This window comes from Physeter macrocephalus, chromosome 20, assembly GCF_002837175.3.
Source record: "Physeter macrocephalus isolate SW-GA chromosome 20, ASM283717v5, whole genome shotgun sequence".
Classification (NCBI taxonomy): domain Eukaryota; kingdom Metazoa; phylum Chordata; class Mammalia; order Artiodactyla; family Physeteridae; genus Physeter; species Physeter macrocephalus.
Window position 1 is genome coordinate 22,751,662 of NC_041233.1, and position 9,566 is coordinate 22,761,227.

Sequence of the window (9,566 nt, forward strand, 5' to 3'; positions counted from 1 at the left end):
TTTATGATTTCTTTCCTTCTACTGACTTTGGGTTTTCTTTGTTCTTCTTTCTTTAGTTGCTTTAGGTGTAGGGTTATATTGTTTATTTGAGATTTTTCTTGTTTTTTGAGGTGAGATTGAAATGCTATAAACTTCCCTCTTAGAACTGTTTTTGCCACGTCCTATAGGTTTTGGGTCATTGTGCTTTCATTGTCATTTGTTTCTATGTATTTTTAAAATTTGTTCTTTGATTTCTTCAGTGATCTCTTGGTTATTTAGTAGCACACTGTTTAGCCTCCATGTATTTGTGGTTTTTACAGTTTTTTTCCTGTAATTGATTTCCAATCTCATAGCATTGTGGACAGAAAAGATGCTTGATATGATTTCAATTTTCTTAAATTTTCTGAGGCTTCATTTGTGACCCAAGATGTGGTCTGTCCTGGAGAATGTTCTGTGTGCATTTGAGAAGAAAGTGCATTCTGCCACTTTTGGGTGGAATGTTCTATAAATAACAATTAAATCTATCTGGTCTATTGTGTCATTTAAAGCTTGTGTTTCCTTATTTATTTTCTGTTTGGATGATCTGTCCATTGGTGTAAGTGGGATGTTAAAGTTCCCTACTATTATTGCGTTACTGTCAATTTCCCCTTTCATGGTTAGAATTTGCCTTATGTATTGAGGTGCTCCTATGTAGGGTGCATAAACATTTATAATTGTTATATCATCTTCTTGGATTGATCCCTTGATCATTATGTAGTGTCTTTCCTTATCTCTTGCAACAGTCTTTATTTTAAAGTCTATTTTATCTGATACGAGTATTGCTATTACAGCTTTCTTTTGATTTCCATTTGCATGGAATATCTTTTTCCATCCCTTCACGTTCAGTCTGTATGTGTCCCTAGGTCTGAAGTGGGTCTCTTGTAGACAGCATATATTTGGGTCTTGTTTTTGTATCCAGCCAGTCTGTGTCTTTTGATTGGGGCATTTAATCCATTTACATTCAAGGTTATTATCAATATGTATATTCTTATTTCCATTTTCTTAATTGTTTTGAGTTTGTTTTTGTGGGTCTTTTTCTTCTCTTGTGTTTCCCACCTAGAGAAGTTTCTTTAGCATTTGTTGTGAAACTGGTTTGGTGGTGCTGAATACTCTTAGCTTTTGCTTGTCTGAAAATGTTTTGATTTCTCTGTGGAATCTGAAAGAGATCCTTGCTGGGTAATCTTGGTTGTAGGTTTTTCTCTTTCATCACTTTAAGTATATCTTGTCACTCACTCCCTTCTGGCCTGCAGAGTTTCTACTGAAAAATCAGCTGATAACCTTATGGGGATTCCTTTGTATGTTATTTTTTGCTTTTCCCTTGCTGCTTTTAATATTTTTTCTTTGAATTTAATTTTTGTTAGTCTGATTAATATGTGTCTTGGTGGGTTTCTCCTAGGGTTTCTCCTATATGGGACTCACTGTGCTTCTTGGACTTGGGTGACGATTTCCTTTCCCATGTTAGGGAAGTTTTCCACTATAAACTCTTCAAATATTTTCTCAGACCCTTTCTTTTTCTCTTCTTCTTCTGGAACCCCTATAATTCGAATGTTGGTGCGTTTAGTGTTGTCCCAGATGTCTCTGAGATTGTCTTCAGTTCTTTTCATTCTTTTTTCTTTATTCTGCTCCTTGGCAGTTATTTCCACCATTTTGTCTTCCAGCTCACTTATTCGTTCTTCTGCCTCAGTTATTCTGTTATTGATTCCTTCTAGTGTATTTTTCATTTCAGTTATTGTGTTGTTCATCTCTGTTTCTTTGGTCTTTAATTCTTCTAGATCTTTGTTAAACATTTCTTGTATTTTCTCAATCTGTGCCTCCATTCTATTTCTAAGATTCTGGATCATCTTTGCTATCATTACTCTGAAATCTTTTTCAGGTAGATTGCCTATTTCCTCTTCATTTATTTGGTCTTGTAGGTTTTTACATTCCTCCTTCATCTGTGACATATTTTTTTGCCGTCTCATTTTTTTTTCCCTTCTTTTTATGAGTGGGATTTTGTTCCTGTCTTGCTGGTTGTTTGGCCTGAGGCCTCCAACACTGGAGTTTGTAGGCTGTTGCGTAGAGCTGGGTCTTGGTGCTGAGATGAGGACCTCCGGGAGACCTCACTCTGATGAATATTCTCTGCGGTCTGAGGTTCTCTATTAGTGCAGTGGTTCGGACTTGGAGGTCCCACCAAAGGAACTTCGGTCTGACCCCCAGCTTGTGAACCAAGATCACGCAAGCCTTGCAGGGCGGCAAAGAAAAAAAAAAAAACGAGAACGATAACAAAGTAAAAAATAAAATTAGACTAGGAAACTAACAAATATGTTAGAAAAAACATAAAAATAAAAATATAGATGAAATAGCAACTGGAAGGTAAAACAGAACCACAATAGTAAAAAAGAGGAGGAGGAAAAAAAAAAAGGTGGAAAAGGCCTTGGCTGTGTAGGGCAGGACCTAAGGAGGGATGAAGTTTGGGTGGTGGGCGGGGCCTATGCTGAGGACCCCCAGGGCTGGAAAAGGCCGTGGGGGGTGGAGGGAGTGGGGCTTAGGCTCAACAGAACAGAAGGGGCCCAGGTGTCCCTCCCATCTCTGGTCTCAGAGGGTGGAGGACCCAACCTGGGAGCCCACCAGGCTTCCTGAGTTCGAGTGGGCGGGGCAAAGCCCTCTGCTCCTCTCTGGCTCCTCCGGTTCCGGAGAGCCCCTCCCACCTGCCTCTCTGTTTTCTCCTGGCCTCCCTCCTACATCCCCAGGACCAACCCAGGCCAGAGGGGACCTCTGAGGGCTAGGACCAGGCCGAATTCCCCTGCCGACTGGGCAGGGGAAACGCTAGGCCTGCTCCCCCTTGATCCGAGCCCCTGAGGGTCCCTCCAGGAATGGGAACCCTTCCCCCATCTCAGCCACCCCTCAGTGGTGCAGGTCCTGTCTGGCCTCCACTTCTCCTCCCACCTCAGCCCCTCCACGTCCTACCGGTTCGCTTGGGGGTTCTTCCCATTTCCTTGGGCGTGGGGGTCCCCCACCCGCGTCCCCAGGTGCCCTAGTTGCGGGGAGACACGAACTCTGCGTCTTCCCACACCACCGTCTTGACTCCTCCCACCCCCATTACATTTCTAATTGGCTATTGCTGGGTGTATAGGAGAGGTGTGAATTTGGATGCTATCTTACCTCCAGCCATGCTGATGAACTCTCTATTCAGTTCTAATATTTTTCTGTGGCTTAGAAGAACTTTGAATCAGTCACGCCTGTCCCATATGGGACAGGATGGTCCTTCCTTAAGATCCGAAGGCTCTGTGTACTTGGATGGCAGTAGTTGAATGCACTGACCCTGTAGGGCTGCTGTGGGGACTGCTGCGTGAACAGAACTTTTGAGCAGATGGCCCTTAGATCCCTTCCAAATCTAATCTTTTATGAATCCATAATTCTGGTCCCTGTGTCTGTTTTCATGCACTGTCTCTCCAGTTGCATGCTAATCGTGGGCAAATTCCCCTCCCTCCCTCCCTCCTTTCCTTCCTCCCTGTATTTGTTTGATTTCCACATACCAAGCACTGTGCCAAGTGCCAGGAAGGCAGGGAAGGAGACGTTGAGGGGATAGTTGCAGGTATCAAATGCTTCACACCCTTGGGAAGCAAGCAGTGTCACTTAAAATATTCTCAAATGAATTTAGAATGTGGTAGAGACTCTTCACCCCCAAATGACTGGAAGGGCAATATATACTCTGGGAGCGCCTCCCCCCACCCTGTCCCCTTAGGGGTTCTCAATTGGGATGGTGGTGACAGCAGCAGTTTTGTCCCCCAGGGGATAGTTGCTCTTTTGCCATCACATCCAAGGCTCAGCTAAGCACCTGGCTCAGACGGGCACTTAGTAAATGTTATCAAATAAAATGAGGCATGAAAGACAGGTTAGGAGCAACACAGGGGTCCTGGGCACTCTCGGAAGTGGCCGCTGGTTTTCAGGATGAGGTGTCCCCCAGGGTGTGCTGGCCAGTGAGCCACAGGGCGCTCACTCCCTTAAGTCCACTCCGTCCTGGGACGGCTCCAGCCGTCTGAGCAGAAGTTCTCAATGATGGGCGAGGGCTTAGACACATTCAATTGTCTAAGGGCCATGTGTGACCAATGGCTACCATATTGGATAGCACAAGTTTAGACATTAGATATAGAAAGTCCTAGTTTCTTCTTTAGGGGGACAAAACCTGTCATCTAGATAAGATGAGTCCTTCCCAAGGACAGAAGGGAGTTTTTGGCTACAGCAGTAGAAACCAAACAGTTCAGTTCTTAACGAGTCTCTGCCATACTGAGACCCAGTGTCTTCTTTCAAGGACCCTTTGGTCTAGAGAAGGAGATGGTCACACCACTAATGCAGGTTACAAGTGCTACCTTAGAGGGATGTGGCCGGGCTGCAATAGAGTGACACAGAGTAACTCCACATGTGGGTGATGGTGAAGTGTATGCCTTGAAGATTCACTAGGAGTTGGCCAGGCAGAGACAGGGTGTGTGTGTGGGGGGGTGGGGGTATGGGCCCTCCAGGCAGAGAAGGCAGCCTGAGCAAAGGTCAGGTGGCCTGAGTCCAGGTGTGGCCTGTTCCTAAGAGGAGTCCTCAAAGAGGCTGCCATGGGAGCCCTGTAAGAGTTGGGCCTGGAGGGGTTGGGAGAGGCTGATGGTGACAGGCTCTGCATGTTTCTGTGGTGGGCTTTCCTCCTACAGCCTAGTTCAGAGCTCTGCTCAATAATGCGGGGGAGGGGAAGTGAGATGCTGAACTTGGACTGGGGTGGTGGGGAGGGGATCAGTTTTGCTTCCCGCCATCCCTGCAATGTTTCTTTCTAACAACAGGGGGCAGGACGACCTCAGGAAACGATACCCATTCTTTGGGTTTTAGGCAGCCAGGTGAAGTCCTATATTAGGTGAGACCTTTCAATACTCAGTGGACATTTACTGAGCCTCAGGCTTCGTGCTGGGCTCTGAGGGCACTAAGACAAACCCCACCCATTGCAGCCTGAGTCCCAGGACACATGGATTGTGGGGACTGCAAGACAGCTGTGGTCAGTTCCGCCAGGGTGGAGGCCGGGGAAGTAGGACCAGCTTCCTGAAGGAGGTGACTCTTGAGCTGAACCAAGATGAGAAGTTGCCCTCTTGGCTGCCAGGGTTGGGAGACATGCCATCCCAAGGGGACAGAGCATGGTGCATGAGGTGTGGCAGAGATGGCACTGTCTGGCTGCTGACGGCAGTCCCAGGTCCTGGAGCATCAGGTACAAGGGGCAGGGGTGCTGGCACCAGCAAGGCGTGGTACAGCTGTGGGAAGCACTCTTGGAGGGCCCTGGAGCTGTACTAAGAAGCTCCATCCTGGGGCAACAGGGAGGATGACACAGAATTTTCTTTAAAAAAAAAGTTTTCATTATGAAAATTTTGAAATATATACCAAAGTAACGTCATATAATGAACCTCCATGTGCCTTCCAACAATGATCACATTCTTCCAGTTTTTCATCTTTTCTCCCTCCAGATTAAAAAAAAAAAAAACACCTTATTAGAGAAAATTTCAAACACACACAAAAGCAGGGAGCTAGGATAATGACCCTCACAGACTCACCACCCAGCTCAACAGTGAAGAATTTGCCGAGCTCATGTCCGCTCTGGCCCGACCCACCCCTCCCCCCACCCAGATTACTTTGAAGCAAATCACATATCATTTCATATATAACTATTTTGGGATACATGTCTAAAAGTTAGGGATGCTTTAAGAACACGTAATTGCACTACCCATGTTCACATCTGAACAGATAGTCATTCTTTGATTTCATCCCATACCCAGGTCACTGATGCTGCCACAGTCACTTCTGGTTGACCCTGTAACACATCCTTAGGTAAAGGTCACTCTTCCCCCGTACTTCCCTCCCCACCCGCCACCCCACAGAGTCCCTGTCTGTTATCAGGGTGGGTGACAGTGGGCATTGGGGCCTCCATGGAGCATCCCTCTTTCTGGGCGGCAGCCATCAGGAGGGCTTGCCGTTGGGAGCAATGGGCACACAGACCTCTTGCCTGCCTCAGATTGCAGGTCGGAAAGCCAGGTGTGGGGGGAGCCTCCGGGGCTGGAGGTCAGTGAGCCCATGGTCAGGCCCACTCTGGCTGACACGGTGTGAGTCTCGGGCCCCTTCTGGGCCCCGGTTTCTCCAGCTATGAAATGAGGCGGTAGTACCTGCCTCATGGAGTGGCTGTGAGGCTCCAGGGAGGTCATCTCTGGAAACTCAGGCAAACTCTGAAGTGCCATGCCTGGTGATGAGGAGGACGTGGCTAGCTTTATTCCTCCGTTGCCTCTGGATTCTGGGGCTGAGATCTGCTGTTCCTTCCCGCCCCAAGGTCAGGAGGGCAGAGGGGGATGGGCGCGTCCACCCAGAGACCCTGCACGGCCGCCCTCTGGGGCTACAGCCCCACCTACTCCATGGACAGGTTTCTCAGGGGGAGGCCTTAGGATCACCTTCCCCATGATAGTTCCCTTTCCTCATCTTTCCTGATAATCACCCTTCCATGCAGCTCCTGCCCATTTAACAGTTCCACTATCCCCAGCCCTCCTACCTCCTACCTGCCCTGCATCCCAGGGAAGCCCACCTGTCTTCATTAACCAGAGATTTTGGCTGCCAGTGTGGTCCACAGCTGTGGCCTGCAAGGAGCGAACCCTCCTGACCTATAAGCCCCCCAAGGCCCGCGCACCCTGGGCTGGAGCTCTGGGGCCAGCGGCTTGAAGGAAGATGAACACAGCCTAACTGGTGTCTCTCTGTAGCCCGGTGGCCCAGGGACACCAGGCAATCCATGTTTATCGATGTCTGAATCAGACTCCTGTACACCCAAACCAGCCCGAATCGTCAGGGCCGCTCCTCCAGGAGCCTCAGTCATGGCTGCCCCAGGGCCACAAGGGACATTAGGGTGCTCCCTTATTTGTTCGGTAGATGAAGAGAGAGATGACATAGATGACCACAGGTGAGGGACTTGCCCCAGGTCACTGCCTGCTGGTGGGACAGGGGGCCAGGGTCCAGGTCTTCTGCTTTACTGCTTGGGTTCTTCCCTTTACAGTGGGCCACCCAGACATGGGAGGAACTGGGCAGGCTTGCCCCCCACCCGAAGATCCTGGTGGGGCTCTGCGGGGCTGGACCCTGCTGGCAGACCTTGGGCTCTCAGAAGCCCCTGCAACTTCAGAACCTGGGGATCCTTAGGGCTCACCTAGCCTAGCCCCATCCTCATATAGCAACTGTGGAATAGGGCACAGAGAGGGGAGCCATCTGCCTGGTCAGCAGGCCACTGAGGATCTCCCCCTCGTCTGGGCCACCCTGCCCCTCCTCACTGTCCTCCTTCAGAAGCACCTGTAGGTCGAGGGAGGGAGACAGCCGCCCCCGCTGCCTCTGGCTCAGCCCCCTCCCCCTCCTCCTGCAGGAAGGACTAATAGGACAGTATCTCTCTCCCCCTCTAGGTATTGGACCCACCTCAGTGCTCCCCCTGGACCCTGCCAGCTCAGCTTTGGGGTGGATGTGGGCAGCTGCTGCCCTGGTTAGAGCACTGGATGGGGAGTCCAGAGACCTGGATTCAAGTCTTCTCTCTGCCCATTGCTGTGTGATCCTGAGTAAGTCACTTCACTTCTCTAAGCCTTCGTGTTTTCACCTGAACGATGGTGATAATTCTACCAGCCCTGCCTTCATCAAGGGCGTCAAATTTGAAAGAAAACACTAGACAAATGTAAGAGGTGGGCCTGTTCTGAGCTGGCCAGAGAGAGGCTGAGAGTATCAGTGAGTGTCCAGAACATGGTTCCTTCCTGGGCCTCTGAAGACTGTGAATACTGACTCCAGTTCTGTTGCTGATTTGCTGTGTGGCCCTGGGAAAGGGGCCTAACCTCTCTGTGCCTCATAAAAACATGGAGATCAGTGTTTCTCCATGCTGTGGTATTGACTTCCTGGCAGCAAGGGGAAGCTAAATACAGAAGAGCTTTAAGATCCTTGGAAGAAAGGCCATCTATAAACGTAAGAGATTATTAACAGCATCCAATAATCATGCTGTCTGCTAACAAAAGTAATGCCACCCTAAAGTCAGGCAGGGAAACCAGCCCTGTCAGCATGGAGGCAGCTCCTAGCTGGTCTTCCTCTCGGGCTCTGAGGGCTAATAACCCTCTGTGTTTATGTGGCTCTTTGCCTCCTCCAACCAACGACTAATTAGTCCCCCCATGGGCGTGCCCAGGAGGCAGGCAGGAAGGGCATGGGGTGATGAGAGCTGAAGCTCTGGGAAGGGGGGTATAGGCGGGCCACCCAGCTGGTTAGCGAAGGGCTGGGCTGGGCACAGAAGGATCTTCCCGTTCTCAGCGCCTACTTCTGCCGCTGGTGAAGTGAGCAGCTGGGCAGAGAGCTTGCCCTCTCTGGGCCTCAGTTTCCTCACCAGAGCTGCCAGGGCAGGAAGGGGTGAGGTATCATGGGGTACGTGGCCAGATCGCCTGCTGGCTTGCCCACCGCCCTTTCCTCTCTGCCCACCTTGATGCCAGGTGCCAGCACCGGGAGGGCACTCAGGGCCCCATGCAGCTGTAATTCTGAACCCGGGGTCCCACCGAGCATCCTCTCTATGGCCAAGTCCTCTTGGTGGAGCCCAGGAGCCAGTAGGCCTGCCGGGAGACTCTCTGAGCCTCAGTTCCCTCATCTGCCAAGTGGGGTTGTAATTCCCATCCTGCCAGCTGTGGCTGTCCAGACCCTGGGCTCAGAGAGCCAGGCGGGCATTATGACCGGGCAGCCCTCCCGCAGGGCTCAGCCCCTCCAACCTGGACCAAATGTGTGAACGTGAGGCTCGGGTCTCTGCCTGTGGGGAGATGCAGCCGCCTCTGTCTTCCTCTCATCCTCGCAGAGGCCTGCGGGGACTTCCCTGGGGTCCCCAGCTCCTTTACCTCCTCTCTCTTTAGACGACTGCTCTCATTCTGTCTGCCTTTCACCACACAGCCTATTTTTAACTTTCAGCATTGTGGGAGGGGAGGAAGGGCACAGGCAGGGTGTTTTTTCCCTCTCCTTTTTCTTTGTCTCATTTCTTCTCCGGCCCTCCTCCCGGGGTCCCCCCCTGTTCTGCCCTCCCCACAGCCCTCCTGTCCTGTCCTCTCGGCCTCTGCCTCCCAGCGCTCTGTCCTTCCCCGCCCCCACCAACTGCTGCCCCCTCCTAGGGCCCCCCTCCCCCCAAGGCTTCTCCTGGGTGGGAGCAGTTCTCGGGCAGTGCCCCGTCTTGTCACCGTCCCACTTGACTGCTGGTGGCTAATCTAGAGGCCCCTTTGTGGCAGCAGCTGACGCAGTGATCGCTCCCTCCTTCTGGAAACCTGGTCTTTTCTTGGTGTCTAAGACTTTGAATGCTTCTAGGTCTCCTCCCCCTCTTCTAGACAAGCTTTGTGGGTGCTACTCCATCCCTGCCGTTAGCTGCTGGTGGTGGCGGTGAAGCAGGCAGCTGTGGAGGTCTCTGCCCAGCGCCCGCCCACCTTCTTTGGCCACCAACACGCGGATTTTCCTTGGACCCCTCCCACCCCTTACCTCGTCTCAGTCCCTGTTGTTTGAGCAGGTCTGATCCAGCTCTG